A 21,893-nucleotide genomic window follows, 5' to 3' on the forward strand; every position below is an offset into this window, starting at 1 on the left:
CCATCAGTTTTCTCACTCATAAAATGGGAATCTTGTTATGCAGGATTGTTGTAGAGCACAGAGATAATGTAAGTATTATTGTCTAGCACATAGGCAGTACTCATTGAATTGCTTGTGTGAATACATAATTTCTATCTTTGAAAAGCCACATCCTAACAGAGAATGGACATATACAAACAAATATTTGCAATGTAACTTGATATTGATTTTGATATCACACAAAATCAACATTGAGCAAAGGAACAGAGGTACAGAGTTGTGTGATGAACTAGCTCATTCTGCTCAAGGAGTCAGGGAGGGCACCCCAGAGGAAGCTACTTTGGAGAAGGATGAACGAGCTTTTGTTTGATGGATAGGGGAAAAGTTTCTGAGCACGGAAGCATGTAATAGCATGTATGCTACTTGTTCGGGAAAGGTGGCAATATCAGTGTAAGAGGACAAGATGTCCATGACAGGGGAGGTAAGGCTAGCTCAGTTAGTCTACTGGCTGTACGTGAGACAGATTCCTGATGAAAAGGGTCCTTTTCATTTAATTCCTGAATGTCCGTTTTTGGTGAGCAGACTCCATGATTTTCTCTGACATAAAAATGGTTTCTTCTGGTTCCCTGAGAAATCTCACTTTATTCATTCTTTAACCATGTAGTTCTGCATGTTCTTAGAACCCGACACCAGGCCAACATTTCTGAGGATTCCATACTAGCTGCTTAGACAATTTGGTGTAAATCTCTGTGTCCAGCCGCTTTCCTGTCTTTCTAGGCCTGCATTGTTCAGGCTCCCATGCCTTCGTGGGGGGCACTGGCTCCTCTCAATTGGTTCTTTGTGCTGAACAGAAGGGCAGGTGTGAGCTGTGATTGATGGATGTAAAACCTGCTTGGCTGGGTCCATTCTTTTCTGCCCAGAGGACCATTCCCTTCCTTCTACCCAGACTTCCTTGTTAAGAGTCCCTTTAAGCTGCTACCTTTGGAATTTTTTACTACAAATTTTAACTGTCAAATATGAACATATTTGAAAAAAAATGAATTTGATCAGATCCTGAGGGAAGAAACAGTGGCTGCAGATTTGAATTATTTTTTCATTTTATTTCTATATTAAGTCACACATCAAACTATGGCATAGGTTAGTGGTTGTGAGGCAAAGGTGTGTGTAACAGCAACAAGGAGCACTTTTAAAAAACACCACTGGACCTTACCCTCTTCTCCCAACAAGGGATGCCTGCTCAGAGAGATTACAAGGGAGAAGGCCTGGGAATCTGTGTTAAAACCCCAAACCACTTTGTAGTCTATGCAACCTGTCTCACTCCATTTTCTGTAGCTGTAACAACATACTGCAGATGTGGTAATTTATAAAGAAAAGTTTATTTAACTCATGGAACTGGAAGCTGGGAATTCCAAGGGCATAGCAGCAGTGCCTGGGGCAGGTAACTTGGGGAAGGGGAAAGGGCAAAGTGAGACCAGCAAAAGAGAAAGCATGAGAGGTGGATTTGCTCCTGTAACAGCCCACTCTCATGATAACTAACACTCCCACACAAACATTATCGATCCATTCATGGGACTCAGCCCTCACCCCCTAATTACCTTCCTTTTCCCATCCTGGCAATAAAATTTCAATATTAGGGGATATTCAGACCATAACACAGCCCTGGATAAGAACTGATTGAGGGACAGAACCATATTGAATGTCCTGGTTTCTTTCTTTCTTTCTTTCTTTATTTCTTTTTTTGGGGGTACCAGAGATTGAACTCAGAGGCACTCAATCACTGAGCCACTACCTCAGCCCTATTTTGTATTTTACTCAGAGACAGGGACTTACTGAGTTGCTTAGTGCCTCGCTGTTGCTGAGGCTGGCTTTGAACTCTCAATCCTCCTACCTCAGTCTCCCAAGCTGCTGGGATTACAGGTGGGCACCACCATGCTGGGTTGAATATCCTGGTTTCTGTCTCTACTGCCACCATGTTTTTCTATGCAGTCATTAGACAGATCTTGCTGAGAAGGCCCTAAGCACTTGGGACACAGGGCAATCCCAGTCACCGCCCTCATAGAGCTTATATTCTAGTTGGGGAGCCATTAAGATGAATAAGCAAAATATATTAGCTACTGATGCTTGTCAGAGAGAAAAAAATTCAGTAGATGATGCTTTTATTTCCTTATTTCCCATGCTTGATTTACCCAATGTGGCTTTCCTTCCCAGCTTTGCAGATTGCTCAGCTCTCTAGAGCTTGTCTGTTCTGTGGGATTCAGTGGTAGGCATTACTCAGTCCTTAGGTTAATATTGAAATAAGTACTTGTCTAAGTCCTCTATTCGTGCTTATTTTGAAAATTCGCACGACAACTCTAAGACAGGCAGTATGATTCCAATTTAGAATAGGGGAAGCTGAGGCATGCAGAAGTGAAATAGCCTGCCAAAGGTCACACAGCTTGTAAGTCTTCCCCATATACTCCTGGCCTTTCACCACCGCTTTTCTCATTGCCACCCTATCGCTTCTTTTATGCCGTCTCTGACTGACCGTTTCTTTCTCAACCACTCCCCTGGTTCACCTTCCTCTGCTAGTTCCTCATGTGCTGGCATTCTGTGCTCACGCTCTCATTCCACACTCTCCTTGCACAATTTCTTCAATGACCATTTTTTCCTATTTCCCATACTCCCAAGTTCATGTGGGGCAGACTTCTCTTCTGACTTCAGTGATCCAATTGGTACATGCACTTGGGTGCATGGTTGGCCTTTTTGTTAAGTTGACAAGTGCCTACTATGTGCCAGGCACTACACAGTGAGTATGGATACTATTGTGACAGGGAAGACTTGTTCACTGGTACATGAATGTTGCTATCTAATAGGGAAGGCAGACTGAGTGCCCAAGTGCCTTCAAAGGAAGGCACTGTCTTCTCTCTTTACCGCAAACTTGCTCAGCTTCCTTTTTTTCTAAAGTTCAGTTAATACCACAACCTCAGAGTTGCCATTAGCTTCTTCCTCAACTGCTATATCCCTATCTCCTACGTACCTCTTGACTCTATTCCCTTCTCACCATCAGCACAGCCTCAGGAAAATGTGGTCAGCTTTCTAGCTGGCTTCTCTGTCTCCAGTTCTATATTCCTCTGATACATTTTCAACACTATTTCTCTAAAATGAAAATTTGTGCCCTTCCTCTCTATATCGCTGGTGAAACATCTATCTGACAATGCCCCAGCTCTTATGGTAATTTATCATTTGATGGGAGCCCGTTCCATGTGGTTGACTCTGCTCTGACCTTGTTCTTATGTTCTCTGCTCCTGATGAGCCAAGGTCAAGCAGAAATTTTATGTGTAGGTGTTGGGAGGGAAATGGCTTCACTATTGCTTTGAGATCTGAGCTCCTTCTCATTTTCCTTCTCCTTCTTTTTTATGGAGAAATCTATCTAAAGTTAAGGCAATGCATAAAATGAAGTAGAGCCAAGGATAAAGCAAGATAGAACCTCAGAAGATTATTTGACTCCTGGATTTGGCTGCACATGAACCCAGGATTACCCATTACAGCAACTACTTCACCAATTACAACAATCAACAGTTATGGCTACAGGATATTGGACAAAATGTTTAAACATTTTGTGTACCAGCTTCCTCATCTCTAAAATAGATACATCAATACCTTCCTCATAGTGCTCTGAGTTTTAAATAAGGTAATACATACAGAGAACAGAAATTTATCTAGAAAAAAAGTACTCCGTTAAGTGTTAACTATTATTGTTACTGTTGTTATTACTTAGTTTGGTCTTGGGGTTCTTGCTTGTAACTGAAAGAATCTTGAGGAATACCAAGTCTAAACTGCTTACAAAGATGATTTCTAGCCTACTCTCCATGGCTCCCTTACATCCCCTGTGCTCTTGGAATGCTTGTATTAAATTTCTAAAGTTTCCTCAAAGTTCATGTTGCTCAGGCCTCGTTTCTATGAGTACCATGTTCTTTCTGCTCAGAATGCTCTTCTTCCCCATGCACCTGACAGAGTCAGGAGGGAGGACTCTAAGCAGCAAGTGATTCAAGACACCAGGGATTCTGGTTCTGATTTTGCCAATCAATGATTATTTATTGTCTCTGAGCAAGTCTCAGCCTTCTGGGTCCCTTTGTTTTTACAATGATCCTCTCTTGATTCTTACATGTACTTTTCCGTGAAAAGAATTGTAGAGATTCCTTGATGGTCAAGGATTCCTTACTCAGCTAAAGTCTGAGATGAACCGAAAACAAGAGACCAGGTAACCCTCCTTGTTTCCCATGGCCAGGACTTAAACAGTTGGCTCCCTTGAGAAGTACAGTTTCTGAAGAGGCAGGGAGACCACAACACTGGATGTTAAGAAGAATGTGTGTTCCTACTCAGATCTTGAGGGAGACAAGCAAGATTTCTTCCTGACTATGCTCCCTGATTCCTACTCCTGCCTTTCTAGAAACTTGAGAGTTCTATACACTAACAGCAGACAAATTAACTTAATTAGATATTTAAAAGCAAAACTAGTTCTGCATTGTTTCTAATGCCCAGCTAGGATCCTAGAATACTTGGGAACCATAATGAAACCAAGATGTTTTTTTCTGTGTTTCAGTGGGAAGATACTGTCTCTGGGTCTACAGCCCTGGGGCTCTGTTTTCCTACTGGAGATGAACAAATGCAAATAATTTAAAGCATCACCCCAATAGTATTTTCTTCATTTAATTATTCTATGTAAATTTACCTCAGGCCTAGAAAGGTTTGGCTGTGGCTTAGGATAAATGGCTGTTATATTGCTCAAGTCCAGCCTGGCCATGTTCCCCAGATAATGGCTAGCTCCTGGGTGGTAGTTTGGCTCAAAGCCATTAATACGAACATAGTCACTTGTTCATTTGCCTGAACTACTATTTGAATGAAGACTATTAACGGATCTAAATGTGAAATTGTTATAGACCAGCAACAGACGCATCCCCAAGTGTATGCACATGGGCTAAATTAGACCACCTACATAGGTGGTGTGCAAAACCTAGAAATTAAAAAAAAAAAGAATTGGATAATGAAATGCAAAAGCTGGCCCTTTGGCAGAAAGAGCCCAGTATCTCTCGAAGAGTTTCTTAGAGAAATGGAGGTATATCACATGTGAGAAGTGGCCCCCTCATTCCTTTCCCTTCTTTCCCCTTCAATCCATTTCTTCCCAGCTCTTCTATAGAAATACCATGTGACTTACAAGCCCAGATCCCAGCAGCCCTTGAGGTCATATTTTCTCTCAAACATTATCTTCTTTATTAATGTGCTTAAATAGAAAAGCACTACAAACACTACCCATAAAATAATAAAAAGTATACAATGGAAGCTTAATGATTTCTGACCCCACCGGCTCCTTCATTTCCTGTCCATAGGGTTGCATCTTCTATCCCTTATTATTTGTGCAAACACACACACACACACACACACACAAAGAAGAGGAGGACTGGCACTGGTTTTTGTAACTACGGAGGCATACTACAGTGATCACTTTGTGGTTTATTTTCTTTAATAAGACATCAGGGACTTCTCTTCAGGTTAATAGATATTTATCATTTCATTTTTAATAGCTGCATAGTTTTTCATATTAAGGGTATACACCATAACTTAAGGAACCATGTCCCTGTTGATGCATACCCAACAATAAACAAAAATGGCAATAAATATTCTTAGCATAAATATTTGTGTGCTGGCAATTTTATTTTCATAAGGTGGATTTTCAAAAGTAAATTCATTGGGTTTGTTTATTTTTAATTTAGCAAACATTCTAGCATATTTTACCCAAAGGTTGTAGCAATCCAAGCCTTCCCAGAGTATAGGATAATGAAAATTTCCCCTAGTGTTTTGCTAATTCTGGATTTTCTCTCATTTTTCATTTCTGCTAATCAGGTCGGCAGAAAATATCTCATCTTTAAATTCATTTTATATTTTCTTGATTCTAAGTGAGGCTAACAGTTTTTTCATAGACATTTTGATCACTTCTGCTATGAATTCTGTTCTTGTCTTTTATATATATATATATATATATATATATATATATATTATTTTACAAACTAAGAGAGTTCTTTGAAAATTCAGGAAATTAAATCTATGTCCACTATATATGTTGTAAAAATTTTCTCCCAGCTATCTTGGTATTTTTACTTTCATTACCTAATCTCTTAATGATAAAGAAGTAGTCAAATATGTTGGTGTTCTTTTTATGGCTTTTGGATCTCTTATTTTATTTAGAAAAGTCTGTCTCACTTAACATTATATAAATAGTTTTCTAAATTGTCTTCAAATATGTACTGTTCAACTCTTTAATCTATTTGGAATTAATTTATGTGTATGGTTAGAGCTAAGAGTCTCTCTTTGCTTACATATAGCTGAACAGCCAACAATGTTGGCAGCATTAATTAAATAAACATCCCTTTTCCCATTGAATTAATGTCATATATTGCTTCTACATATCCTTGGATTTTTTTTCTGAACTCTTTGCTCTATTTCTGTAGCTTGAGCCAATGCCATAATACTTTTGTTATAAGGCTTCATGAATATCTGATATCTGGTAAGTCAAGGAATCTGCCCATGTGATCCTTTATCCTTTCCTGTTTTCTTATTCTTTTCCATTTTCCTTCCTTCCTTCCTTCCTTTTTTCCTTTCTTTCTTTTTAGTAGTCTTGACACTCATTCTCCCATGAGCAACTTAAACTTATTTCAAGCAGTTAGCAAAAATTAGGATTCTGATTATATTTGCATTAATTTTGGAAGAATTTCTATAATAAAGACAAATATATATTTCTGTTGAGAACTTGGTATGTCTGTTCATTTGCTCAAATTTGTTCCACATCCATAAATAAGATTTCATAGTTTGTTTGTTTTTTCCCTCATCGACCCTGTGTTTCTCTTGTTAAATTGATTTGGGGTGGTTTAGTTTTCATTGATTTTGTAAACTTTATTGCTATTGTGAATGGGCTGGTTGTTAAGTTGACTTTTGACATTCATGTTACAATGTCTTGATCTCTCCTCCTGATGCTACCACAACTCCAAACCATCTCAAAGTGTCCCCTCTGGTATCCAGAGACTCTCTCATCTGCCTGATCTGCTCTCATGGTTACTGGAAGGCAGCTGCTTTCTTTCTTTCCAGTTCCTTGCCACCCTCTGCCAGTCGGGAGCCTCCCTGCTACTGAGGAGGGAGGCACCATGCTAAGCACAATGGCTTTGCCAGTGTAGTCTCCAGGGGGCCTCCACATTGTCCATTTTCAGGGTCCCAGAATGGTACTGGGTCCTGTGACAGGAGAATGGCCTTTTCTCTAACTCCATCTCATCTGTTCCCAAATGGCTCTCCTTCTTCTCAGAATCTCCCAGGGTTATGCTTGCACAGACCCCTCAGTTTTCAGTACCTGTCTCTCACCCAAACCTTCCTTGTATCATGGGGCATGACGCCAGAACAGTGTCCTCTTTCCTTGCAGCTCAAGCCCAGAATTCTGCTTCTTTGTGTAAAAACTAAAAACAATAACAATAAAGAAGAGTTTTCTCATATTAAAGAAAGAACTGTTGCAGAGAAGATTAATCTCAACATATTACAACAACGAAAACAGCAAGAACTCTTAAAAGTAATTTCTCTCTGTTTTTATTATCTTCATCAAGGTTTTGAAATCCACAGATTAAAATTTTCCCAGCGCCCATCTCTAAGATACTGTGTGCTTCTTGTCCCTCTAGCAGTCTCTGCCTGGAGGAAGTCTAGGGACCACTGAGCCTTGTCCATTGCACATGATTAAAGTGCAATTTGTTGAGGATCTCATATACATTATTTGATTCAGTTCTTACAGTAGCCCTACAGGATAAAATTTATTTTCCCCCACATACTCAGGAAGAAACTGAGAATGAGAAAGGCTAAGTTAATTGTTAGCTAACAGTGACAGTGAGGGTGATTCCCTTAACTATACTCTGTCTTCTGGGGGGAAATCCTGGTACCAACAGTGGATCTGGGTGCCAGTCCACCCACTTCCCCATGGTATTCTGACCCCTCCCCAGGGGTCCTTGTGGTAAAACCTGCTGTCTTCCATTTCCCCTTTTTATCAGATGACTCAACTGGACAACTGAATCCTGAGGTCTTTGTTACATGGCATTATTATCAGGTCCTTTATTATATCATTTAATCTATTTTACAATGTAATGCATGAAAGCTCAAGAGAGTTTCATGAAAAGGGAATTTCATGAAAAACTTCATAAAAGTTTAATTTATCAAATTAAATGAAGGCTGACCATTTCATTAGTTTTAGTTTGAAATTTGACTTGTATTTAATTTGCACAATTTTCTATTTAATATATGATTTGTATTATAGTTAATAAATTTGTTTTGATTTCTAGTTTTATAAAAACTATGAGCTTAATTTACACCCACAGTTATTTTTGTTCATATTTAAGTTACACTACAATAAAAATAACATGTCAACATTGGGCCTCCCTGAAAATGTTTTCGTTTCTAAAGACATTACTTGGAGAAATACCGACATACGACTTCACCAAATTCTCCCCACAGCACACATTCTTCTTCAGTTTATAAACTAAGAAACAGAAATAAACTGCCCACATGAGCAGATTTGGGAAGTGACAAGGTCAGGGGAAAATCAGTTTAGGTTGAAATCTAGGCCTCTTTCCTGGAAACTTCTTAGTGATCAGACTTTATTTCATACTTTCAACAGAAAATGTTATTCATTTTTTGTTACATGTCTCATCTTAGGACAATGATGTCCAAACTTAAAGATTTCAAAATTAATTCCTTCAAGAAACCTGTTTCAGCAAGCCTGTAAAGATAGGCAGCATCTGAATTATATTTAGTATAAAGGTTAAAAATTATTTTCTTTAAAAGTCATTTGAGTCATGTTGTGAACCCATGTGCTTTGCAGATGAGATTCAGGAGAACTCAGGGTAGAGAAGGCAGATGAGGGGTGGCGGGGAGGGAAGGGAGAGGTATCAGGATTAGATTATTCTCATCAGGGAGGAAGAAGAAGAAGAGGAAGAGGAAGGAGGAGAATGAGAAGAAATAGGGGAAAGGGAGAGAATGGGGAAGGGGAAGAGGGAGGGGGAAAGCAAAGATACGAACAGTATGAGAACTACTTTCATTAATTTAAAAAGTCTAACATGGGATGATTTAAACATCAGACTTCTTTGTTTGGGCTGTAATTATATTAACTCAGTGGGGGTATCAATGGTTGCTCATGCTGAGTAGAAATTCAAATGAAAAGTTATAAATTATTTGGGTTAATAAAGCTAGGAAAATAAATGGACTACCCACTAAATTTCCTCTGTTGAATAAATAAAACACTTATTCATTCAACAAGTAATTATGGTAGGCCGTGGGAGCACAAAGATGAGTAACACATAGTCCCTGTGCTCTAGGGTCAGAGTGCATGCGTGGGGGTGGAGGTTGAAGACAGGCATGCTGGCATTTATAATCCTATGGGAAAAATGAAATGTTGGAATAATGTAGAATTAGAGGACTGGGAAGATTGAAGGAAAGAGGGTTCTACACTGGCCTTAGGGGCAGGCATCAGAGAGGCTTTCTTGGGGGATTAGGGAATGAACTGAACCTTATAGGTTCAGTCAGAGAGGAGGGCAAAGAATTCTGGCCAGAGGCAATTTCAGCAAAGCCAGGGAGGTGAGAAACAATGTGGTGGTTAGCAGAGAATTCCAAGCAGTTCCTTGTCACTTGGGCATAAATTGTGTTAATGGAAGAGATTTAAGAAGTCAACATGGGGCTAGATATCAGAAGTTTCTTATGTAGGGTGGTCATGAAATTTATTGTCAAACTGGACCCTTTTGAGAGTGAAAAAAGGACACCTTATGGTCGAACCACAGATATGGAGAGGTGAACCGGGGCATATGGCCACCCTATTTATAGACACCTCCCACAATTTATTCTACTTCCTCATTGGATAATGGGAAATATTGTGGGGTTTTCAGAAAAGCAACATAATGAGATTTGAATTTTAAATAGATTGTTTTATGTGCAATGAATTTTAAAAAGAAGATAGAGAGAAATCTCCATCCTCTAGATGTATTCATTCAAGGTGTCTTGCAAGAGAGCTGCCACGTGTCAGCACCATACAGGGTTAGGCATCCAATATGAGCAAAACTAAATGATTCCTGCCTTCAAGTATTTACAGTGTAGTGGAAAAGATGTTCAAGAATCAAATAATACACAAATAATCACAAAATGATAACATGACAAAGGGGAGGTAATTGGTGCTATAAGAACATATCACAGAAGATGGAGAAATCAGAAATAAGTGGCAGGATCTGACTGAACTGAGAGGAGGGAAGAATATTGTGAAGAGGAGCAAGAAGATACACCAAGCTCATGTGGTGAAGTGAGTGGAGGGCCTGACAACACAGAAACAAATGGAGTAGGAATGCATGCAATTGGTATGCAGCAAAATTTTATCGTCTGATAATGAAACAGTATATGCTGATGTATGTGGTCTTTCCCTAGAGACATGGCATAATTTCGGTGAGCCTCACTCAGCTTCTGACATCATCCTCAGTGAGTGGAGAAATTGACAACACAACTTCCATGCCTCCTATGAGGAATTACAGAGGAATGGTTCACAGCATCCGTTTCCTTCTAGCTTTGTCTTATATAGATCCTTCCTACTGCTTATTTGCTGAACCAGTAGTAAACTGAAATTGGATCAGTCATAAAAGAAAAACATCCAAGATTGATTCGTCACCTTTTTCAGTCTTCAAACCCAGGCTTGACTTTATTGACCAGCCTGGCACAGGAAGGAGTATAACCATTTAGAGGAACCAGAAGGCCAGTGTGGCTAGGATGAAGAAAGCAATAAGATATAAGAGGGAGATATAAGAGGGAGCATGAAGCAAAACCAAGCAAGAGAGACACACAGGGCCAGATCAAAGCAGCTTTACATGCAGTGAAGAAATTGTTTATACCCTAAGTATGATGGGAAGATAAGGATGACCTTTCAGCTGTCTGGGCACAAAGATTGTTCCGGAAAGAAGAGATAAGTGATGAGCAAGAGTGAAAGCTGAGAAACCAGTGAAGAGGTGATTGTGGTGGTCCTAACCAGATATGATGGTAGCTCTATTGAATGTGATAGTATAGATATATTTGGCACTCAATAAGAATTCACTTGTTCCTGCATTTCTCAGTATGACTTGTAGTTAAATTGGCTCATGCAACTACTTCTAGCCAATTGGCATGAAAATGGAATTGATGTGTATCACTTCTAGTCAGAAATAACAGATGAGCTTTCTCTCTCTCTCTCTCTCTCTCTCTCTCTCTCTCTCTCTCTCCCTCCCTCCCTCCCTCCCTTGCTGTAGTGACCTTGGATGGCCTGAGCTCCAGATTGTAGAGCTCAAAGATGGAGAAAGGATGTTTCACTTGTATTGAGCTCTGATGCTACCAAGAAATAAACCTTCATTATGTTAAGACACTGAAATTCAGGGGCTTATTTGTTACCAAGGCATACACAGAGTAGCCTGTTTTGATAGAGTAGCCTATTTTGATTAATGGAAGTGGTAGGTGATGAAGATAGACATGGGTGGATTCTATTGAGAGGTATATTTGAAGCTATATTATTATGCTTTGGAGTTCAATTAGAGATGGATTTGTGAGGAAGAGAGAAGTGTCAAGGATGACTCCCAAATTTCTAATGCATGTTTAAGTGTCTGGAGTCTTTTGTGCCTCAGATGGAAGACAATCAGTTTTCTAAAGCTAGATAAGATATATTCATATCGACTCCAGAAGGAACATGGACTAGTGGGAAGGATTACAAGACCCCAAATCCAAAACACTGGAATGTGTTGAGTAAATACTTATTACTAGTAAATGACTGCTGATAATTAGATGTAACCTTAGGTAATTTGCTTCATTTGGGTCTTAGTTACTTGAATATAAAGGGATAGGGATATGCATCTGTTTCAGGGATCATTTAATCTGAAGTTTAAATTGAAGAATGTCAGATCACACACCTAGGACTACTTGTTCGGACTAGATAAATCCTGGAATATGACTGATGATGCATAACCTATTGACAAGAATTCTCAGAAGCAGTTGCCAAGGGAAATTTTGTTGAATGGTAAACCCACTATAACCACTGTAGCCATTCTATTAGTTTTTATTTTTAACCCAATATTCTTCCAAATTGGAGTACTCTATTAGTTTATCAATTGCTGTATAAACATTATCTCAAATTTAACAGCTCAAACAATTAAGATTTGTCATCTCTGTTTCTATGAAATGCGGCCTAGCTGTTTGCCTCTGGAGCAAGCTCTCTCGCGGGGTTGCAGTTAAGTGGTTGTCTGGGGCTATAGCCTCAACTGGATGAGTATCTGCTTCCAAGTTCATTCATCTGGTTGTTTGCAGACTTCAAAAGACCTGCTTCAAAGTTCACTGATGCTGATCTCTCTATAGAGCAGCCTCCCAATATGACAGTTGGTCGCCTCCAGAGTGAGCAGTCTAAGAGACGGGGAGAAGGAGCATCTATGACAGAGGTTCCCATATTTATGGAAATTGATCTTTTTTAAAAAAAATTTTTTATTGTTGGTTGTTCAAAACATTACATAGTTCTTGATATATCATATTTCACACTTTGATTCAAGTGGGTTATGAACTCCCATTTTTACCCCGTATACAGATTGCAGAATCACATCAGTTACACATCCATTGATTTACATATTGCCATACTAGTGTCTGTTGTATTCTGCTGCCTTTCCTATCCTCTACTATCCCCCCTCCTCTCCCCTCCCCTCTCTCTCTACCCCCTCTACTGTCATTCATTTCTCCCCCTTGTATTATTTTCCCCTTTCCCCTCACTTCCTCTTGTATGAAATTTTGTATAACCCTGAGGGTCTCCTTCCATTTCCATGCAATTTCCCTTCTCTCTCCCTTTCCCTCCCACCTCTCATCCCAGTTTAATGTTAATCTTCTTCTCATGCTCTTCGTCCCTACTCTGTTCTTAGTTACTCTCCTTATATCAAAGAAGACATTTGGCATTTGTTTTTTAGGGATTGGCTAGCTTCACTTAGCATAATCTGCTCTAATGCCATCCATTTCCCTGCAAATTCTATGATTTTGTCATTTTTTAATGCAGAGTAATACTCCATTGTGTATAAATGCCACATTTTTTTTTTATCCATTTGTCTATTGAAGGGCATCTAGGTTGGTTCCACAGTCTTGCTATTGTGAATTGTGCTGCTATGAACATCGATGTAGCAGTGTCCCTGTAGCATGCTCTTTTTAGGTCTTTAGGGAATAGACCAAGAAGGGGAATAGCTGGGTCAAATGGTGGTTCCATTCCCAGCTTTCCAAGAAATCTCCACACTTCTTTCCAAATTGGCTGCACCAATTTGCAGTCCCACCAGCAATGTACAAGTGTACCCTTTTCCCCACATCCTCGCCAGCACTTGTTGTTGTTTGACTTCATAATGGCTGCCAATCTTACTGGAGTGAGATGGTATCTTAGGGTGGTTTTGATTTGCATTTCTCTGACTGCTAGAGATGGTGAGCATTTTTTCATGTACTTGTTGATTGATTGTATGTCCTCCTCTGAGAAGTGTCTGTTCAGGTCCTTGGCCCATTTGTTGATTGGGTTATTTGTTATCTTATTGTCTAATTTTTTGAGTTCTTTGTATACTCTAGATATTAGGGCTCTATCTGAAGTGTGAGGAGTAAAGATTTGTTCCCAGGATGTAGGCTCCCTATTTACCTCTCTTATTGTTTCTTTTGCTGAGAAAAAACTTTTTAGTTTGAGTAAGTCCCATTTGTTGATTCTAGTTATTAACTTTTGTGCTATGGGTGTCCTATTGAGGAATTTGGAGCCCGACCCCACAGTATGTAGATCGTAGCCAACTTTTTCTTCTATCAGACGCCGTGTCTCTGATTTGATATCAAGCTCCTTGATCCATTTTGAATTCACTTTTGTGCATGGCGAGAGAAAGGGATTCAGTTTCATTTTGTTGCATATGGATTTCCAGTTTTCCCAGCACCATTTGTTGAAGATGCTATCCTTCCTCCATTGCATGCTTTTAGCCCCTTTATCAAATATAAGATAGTTGTAGTTTTGTGGATTGGTTTCTGTGTCCTCTATTCTGTACCATTGGTCCACCCGCCTGTTTTGGTACCAGTACCATGCTGTTTTTGTTACTATTGCTCTGTAGTATAGTTTGAAGTCTGGTATCGCTATACCGCCTGATTCACACTTCCTGCTTAGCATTGTTTTTGCTATTCTAGGTCTTTTATTTTTCCATATGAATTTCATGATTGCTTTCTCCATTTCTACAAGAAATGCCGTTGGAATTTTGATTGGGATTGCATTAAACCTATAGAGAACTTTTGGTAATATCGCCATTTTGATGATGTTAGTTCTGCCTATCCATGAACAGGGTATATTTTTCCATCTTCTAAGATCTTCTTCTATTTCTCTCTTTAGGGTTCTGTAGTTTTCATTGTATAAGTCTTTCACCTCTTTTGTTAGGTTGATTCCCAAGTATTTTTTTTTTTTTTGAGGATATTGTGAATGGAGTGGTTGTCCTCATTTCCATTTCAGAGGCTTTGTCGCTGATATACAGGAATGCCTTTGATTTATGCATGTTGATTTTATATCCTGCCACTTTGCTGAATTCATTTATTAGCTCTAATAGTTTCTTTGTAGACCCTTTTGGGTCTGCTAGGTATAGAATCATGTCACCTGCAAATAGTGATAATTTAAGTTCTTCTTTTCCTATTTTTGTGCCTTTAATTTCTTTCGTCTGTCTAATTGCTCTGGCCAGTGTTTCGAGAACTATGTTGAAGAGAAGTGGTGAGAGAGGGCATCCCTGTCTTGTTCCAGATTTTAGAGGGAATGCCTTCAGTTTTTCTCCATTCAGAATGATGCTAGCCTGAGGCTTAGCATAGATTGCTTTTACAATATTGAGGTATGTTCCTGTTATCCCTAGTTTTTCTAGAGTTTTGAACATAAAGGGATGCTGTACTTTGTCGAATGCTTTGAAGTCACCATTTTGCTGTGCTCTCATTACTTCTGCTGTGTTCCTTTCATGGGAAAAGTCAGTAATTCCAAGAACAGGGGATCAGAAAAAGGGCTGAAGTTAGAGGAGGAGCTCTTTGGAGACCATCTTAGCAGATGCATACCACTCCAGTGACTTGGTTTATATATAGGAAAGGATTTAGGAACCGTTTTGGCCAAAGAGAAGTGCTGGAGTTTCAAAGGAAACCACCTATGAGTCACTCATATCATGGCATTTTCTGCTCTGGGGTAGGTCATATAACTTCTTGGCCTATTGACATTTTGATTAATTTGTCTTCTGCTAAATTCTCCAGAAACTGGACGGCTACAATTTCCATACCAAAACCTAGGGGCACACAGACCACAATTTGCCATATTCCTGGAATATTGAAGATACCACATCTGTGTTACCTCAAGTCTTGTCAAGGAGGTTGGCATGAGGCAGTCCTGTGGGATGCCAGGCATTGTTCCTGGCACAGAGAATGGTGTGGTCAGAAGTTTTCCCTGGTAATGAACAAATCCTGGGCTGACACTGACATGAAGAGTCTCTTTTGTTTTCTTTCTTGTGTCTTCTCCTCTTTCCTGACCTCTCCTCCCTGCCTTCTTCCTTTCAGAATTTGCTATAGTCCATCTTTGGACACTTTTTGCGATGTAATGTAGCAGTGGACATAAATATTTGGATTCTAGAAAGTAGCCTAGGATGAGTCCCAGGTCTGCCTCTTGGTTGTGTCACCTTAGCTTGAGCTTTCTGCAGCACAGCTTCCTAATTCATATAAAGAGGAAACCAACAGCACTCACCACTGAAGGTCATTATGCAGAGAAAGTTAATGCATTAAAATTGTTTAGAGAACTCAGTACCCAAAAGCACTAAACATTTTCAGTACTGTTATGTTTCTAAGTCTTCACATCACATGTCACATAATTTTTATTTTTCTATTTTGAGACAGGGTCTTACAAAGTCGCTTAGGGCCTCACTAAGTTGCTGAGGCTGGCCTTGAATTTACAATCCTCCTGCCTCAGCTTTCTGAGTCACTGGTATTACAGCTGTGTATCACCTCCCCCAGCTCTAAGACCTATTTTTATTTTATTTTAAATATTTGCTTTAGTTGTAGTTGGACACAATACCTTTATTTTATTTTTATATGGAGGATCGAAACCAACACCCCACATGTGATAGGCAAGCGCTCTACCGCTAAGCCACAACCCCAGCCCCCTCTAAGACCCATTTTAATATCACTATTTCTAAAAGTATTTTCCCAAGCCCCAACACATGTGACCACTAACTCCTCCCTTTCTGTCAACAGCCTAATTGCATTTCCTTTGAGGCATTTGACACATTAGATTCAAGTTTTAGAGCCAGTGTAAAGCAGTTTTGTTTTTAGTTCAGCCAAAGCCCCCTATACCCTTTTTAAAAAAAAAAAAATCACTCTCTGTATCCTGTTTAGAAAAAGAAGCTCTCACCCTAAAGCCTCTTCTACTAGTGAGTTGGTCATTTATCATTCACCTTAAACTAAATGAAAACCTCCTAAACCTCACTTCTGCAGTGGAATGCGAGCCACTGGAGGCTGTGTGGAACCAGGGCACATTTCTTTCTCAATGCCCAGCCTCCTGAAAGTCTTGAACACATCCATTTCTAAAATTAGAGAGGACACCTAGCAGGACAGCTTGACAGTTTGCAAAGAAAGGGATGAATGCTTCCCAAGGAGGAATTTCTGGGACACCAAGCAAGAGAAAAGCAGAAAATAGGGCGAATAAAATAGTCTAAACAAATTGAGAGTTCAGCTCCCTCTAGCCTGAAGGCATCTTATGTAAAATGTTATTTATAAAAAACATGTGAAACAAACAGTAAATAAAATCAAAGACTTCGACATCCTGAAGAAAAGGAGTCTCTCACCATAAGGATTTTGCAAACATGATTGTAAATATTTGTCATGATTTTTTTTTTAAGTGTAAAATTTAACCAAGACAGGTTTCTACCTAACTCTGCTCCGGTGGATACTGTGGTGTGTCACCCAGATTCTTTCTTGATTCAGGCACTACTCACTCCTTCAGCTGTAGGAGGGAGCAGGGCCACTCACTACTGACCACCACAGCTGAATGAAGAATTGCCATGAGTGGAATGGAGATGTTATAGAGTAATACCTTCTACTCGTGGGCAGCCTTCATCCCATGGCCAGATGATGTATGAACACATCAATAAATTTCCCAATGTGGCATAGATATTAAACAATAGAACCAGACTGCAAACCAAAATGAGGATTAAATGAGATCACATTTTTAAAGTTCTTACATGGTGCTTGGCACAAAGTAAATGTTTAGTAAATGGCAATGATCATTATTTATTAGGCAAGCCTAACCAGAGATTTTAGCAAGCTGGATCATTTGCCAAGAATTAGAACATTTGAACTTCAGTGTACCATCCCACATAACACACAGATCGGAACCCCAGAGGTTGTCCTGGAATGTTATGAGAAGTGAGTAGGCAATGGCTGAAGAGGGTGATTACATTATGAGTGACAACAGAGCCAGCTGTTCTTGTCACCAAGGCCTGTGCTTGCTTAGGCAATGAACAGGTTGTTGATGAAACTGCAATATCCTGAAAAACAGCTAGCCTTTAAAATACACCTGATTCAATGGAGAGGCATTCTCCCCAGGGCCAGTAAAGAGTCTTGCATTGAGTATGTGTTTCCACTAATGTTTATTAACTGCTTGCATCTGGTTGCTGGCAAAATTTACTTGCCCAGTTCAGAGGCAAATAATGAACATTTCTGTTAATTATAATAATGAATATTTTGTAAACATCAACATTGTGCTCTGTGCTTCATTTATTTCATGCAGAACTGAGGCCTATACTACAATCAAAAACTCAATTTGAACTTTTCTAATTGAATTTTTTATTTTGATACCAGGCATTGAACCTAGGGGCACTCAACCACTAAGCAATATCCCCAGCCCTTTTTTTTAAAAAAATAAAAATTTATTTAGAGATAGGGTCTCGCTGAGTTGCTCAAGTCCTTGTTAAATTGCTGACGCTGGCTTTGACCTCTTGATCCTCCTACCTCAGCCTCCCAAGCCTCTGGGATTACAGGTGTGTGCCACATTGCCCAGCTCTAGTTGAATTTTAACAAAATAAAGAGCCTATATTTGAATGTCTGCTGCTGATGTAAGAAGAACACATTTCATACTTAATTTGGTGAAACAACTAATGAATTCCCCCGGCTGAGAGTCAACCTTCTCATGGCATTGATGGATATAACCATAGACAAAAACTAACTGCCAGTCTCCAAGTGGCAGGCCAGAGCCAGGCTGCCTGACAGGTTTCTCCACATGACTAGGTTGAACCAGTTTAATTTCCTCTGATCCTGTTGATATTTTCTGTTTGGAGTTAGTCAAGGCAAATCAAGCAGCTTATTCAGGCTCTACCTTACTGCCAACCATATTCTACTGTTGTGAGGAAGAAAACAGAAGCAGTTATGTTCCAAGAGCCTAAGTTGTAAGTTGTCAGGAAAACAATTAGAAACTAGCCAGTATAAATTCTTATAGAACCTATGCATGATAACCAGTATTATCATGCATAGGTTCTATAAGAATTTATAGGAAGTCAGATGTGGTGATGCCCATCACAGTGACTCAGGAGGGAGGCTGATACAGGAAGATCATAAGTTTGAGGACAACCTCAGCAATTTAGCAAGACCCAGAGCCACTTAATGAGATCCTGTTTTTAAAATAGGACGAGCAAATAATATGGAACCGAGGCAAATGAAGGAAGGTTTCACTACACACAGGATTCATTCATTCAACAAAGTTTTATTAATCACCTCTTTTCCAGGACCTGTGTTCATTAACAAAAATTCTAAGAGTGACTACTGTTTGCTTATGACAGGTGCATAGATTAAAAGGCAATTGCAATTATAGTCATGAGGTTAAGTGGTGAACTAGAGGCATGAACAAGATTCCCAGGATGTACAGAAGCAGCACTCCACTGTGCCATGGGGGGCCGGGAATTCTACATAAAGATGAAGATTGACCTTCAGCTTGAAGAATGAGTAATAATTTATCAGGAAAACAGAAGAGAAAGGACATTTCAAGGGGATCAAATAGCATGCACCATGTAATGAAAGTCTTTTTTTTTTTTTTTAAGAGACTATTTGGGGTCAGACCACAGAGGAGGCCAGCAGCCACCATGTTGGTAAACTGACGTCACCTTCCCTGTTTTCAACTGACCGCAGCTCATTCAGCCATAGAACAGGTAATTTCAGGCTGCAATTCGCCTGCGGCTTGCAGACAGATTGCTAGGGTTCAGCGCCTGGGTGCTTCTTAGAATCTGATCTTATCGGAGCGAACACCGAGTGCGGGGCGGCCGAGTTCTGGCTCCCGGAACCGTCCCGGAACCACCCTGGCTCAGGGCTGCGGAGCCTGTGGAGGCTGCTTCTTGGACCCTGCTACTATCAGAGCATACACCAAGCACTAAGCAGCCGAATTCCGGCTCCCGGAACTGAGCCCGCGGGGACTGCTTCTTGGAGCTTACACTTATAGGAGCTTACACCGAGCACGGAGCGGCCGAGTTCCAGCTCCCGGAACTTCCCTGGACCTGGGCTAGGAGCCCGCGGAAACTGTGTCTCGGTCCGGGTCCTGCTGAGGGCCGGTCAGGACTCACCCGTTGCTTTGGTTGCCCGGCAAGGGGAACGAAATGCGGCCATTCGCATAGGATACCAACATGGCAGAGATCTGATGTCAGCAGAAAGCGGTGGAGGAGAGAGCTTCATCAATACCAGCGGTGACATAAGCAGTTGGTCTCCTGGTAGGGGGGGTGAGGCACAGTCACCCGAGTCTCCTCAATTTGTCCTCGAGCCAGAGGGGAGGAGCCGGGCCGCCGCCAACGCCCGGAGCAGGCCCAGCGGCTCGCCAGCATGGTGACCGCGTGACCCCAATTGGAGAGGGGGCGGAGCGGAGCCGCCACCCACACCCGCAAGGTGGGCAGACCCGCGACCCAGTGGTACATGGGCGTGGTAGGAGGGGCAGGGCAGAGCCGCCCTTCGCGCTTGCAAGGTAAACAGACCTGTGACAGCCTGGCGGGTCAGGCCCAGTGGCCTGCCAGTGTGGTACACACGTCACCCCAACTGGAGTAGGGGCAGAACAGATCCTTCTCCCACGCCCGGATCAGGCCCTGCCGGTGTGGTGGTCACGTGACCCCAATTGGAGTGGGGGCGGAGCGGAACCGCCACCCGTGCCCGCAGGGTGAGCAGACCAGTGATCAACCTGCAGATCAGGCCCAGGGGTCCGCAGGCGTGGTAGGAGGGGCAGGGCAGATCCGCCACCTGCGCCTCCAAGGTAGGCAGACCTACAAGAGACCGGCGGATCAGGCCCAGGAGCCTGCCGGAGTGGTACAAACACCACCCTAATTGGAGTAGTGACAGAGCAGAGTCGCCTCCCGTGCTAGGAACAGGCCCAGCGTCCTGCAGGCGGGGTAGTCACGACACCCCAATTGGAGTAGGGGCAGAGCAGAGCCTCCACCCGCGCCCGAAAGGTGGGCAGATCTGCGACCGACCAGCGGGACAGGCCCAGTGGCCTGCCGGTACGACAGACACGTCACCCCATTTGGAGTAGGGGCAGAGTAGAGCCGCCGCCAGCGCCTGCAGGGTAGGCAAACCTGCAACCGACCGGCGGATCAGGCCCGGTGGCCTGCCAGCGTGGTACACTCATCATCCCAATTGGAGTAGGGGCAGAACAGAGCCGCCGCCAGCTCCCAGAACAGGCCCAGTGACCTGCTGGCGTGGTAGCCACGACACCCCAATTGGAATAAGGAGAGAGCAGAGCCACCGCCCGCACCTGCAGGAAAGATACGCAAGCAGTATGAAAAGACAAGGAAAGAAAGGACCACAAGCAATGCAGGTCAACGCAACTTTAGAAGAGGTAACAGCTGCAGCAGATGGAATGTCAGATAAAGAATTCAGGATATACATGCTTCAGATGATCTGGAGTATCAAGGAAGACATTAAACAGCAAAATCAGACAATGAAAGATCACTTCGACAATGAATTACGCAAACAAATCCAGGAAGCAAAGGATCAACTATACAGGGAGATAGAGGTTATAAAAAACAAGCAATCAGAAATCCTAGAAATGCAGGAAGCAATAAACCAACTTAAAAACTCAATGGAGAATACTACCAGCAGAGTAGAACACTTAGAAGATAGAACATCAGACAAAAAAGACAAAGTATTTCAACTGGAAAAGAACATAGACAGCTCAGCAAGACTGTTAAGAAACCATGAGCAGAACATCCAAGAAATATGGGATAACATTAAGAGACCAAACTTAAGAGTCATTGGGATACAGGAAGGTACAGAGCTCCAAACCAAAGGAATGAGCAGTCTATTTAATGAAATAATACAAGAAAACTTCCCAGACTTGAAGAATGAGACAGAATCCCAAATCCTAGAAGCCTACAGGACGCCGAATGTGCAAAATCATAAGAGATCCACACCTAGACACATTATAATGAAGATGCCCAACATACAGAATAAGGAGAGAATTTTAAAAGCTACAAGAGAAAGGAAGCAGATTACATTTAGGGGTAAGCCAATCAGGATAACAGCTGATCTTTCAACACAGACTCTGAAAGCTAGAAGATCCTGGAATAACATATTTCAAACACTGAAAGAAAATGGGTTCCAACCAAGAATTGTGTATCCAGCGAAATTAAGCTTCAGGATGGAGGATGAAATTAAAACCTTCCACGATAAACAAAAGTTTAAAGAATTCGCAGCTAGAAAACCATCTCTTCAAAACATCCTCGCCAAAGCATTACAGGAAGAGGAAATGGAAAATAACAATGAAAACCAACAGTGGGAGGTAGGACAGTAAAGGGTGGGGGGAATAAGCAAAGAGGAAAACAAACGATGTTTAGTAA

The sequence above is a fragment of the Marmota monax genome, unplaced genomic scaffold, assembly GCF_021218885.2.
Source record: "Marmota monax isolate L192 unplaced genomic scaffold, Marmota_monax_Labrador192_F-V1.1 WCK01_AAM20220418_F8-fsc00104, whole genome shotgun sequence".
NCBI lineage: Eukaryota > Metazoa > Chordata > Mammalia > Rodentia > Sciuridae > Marmota > Marmota monax.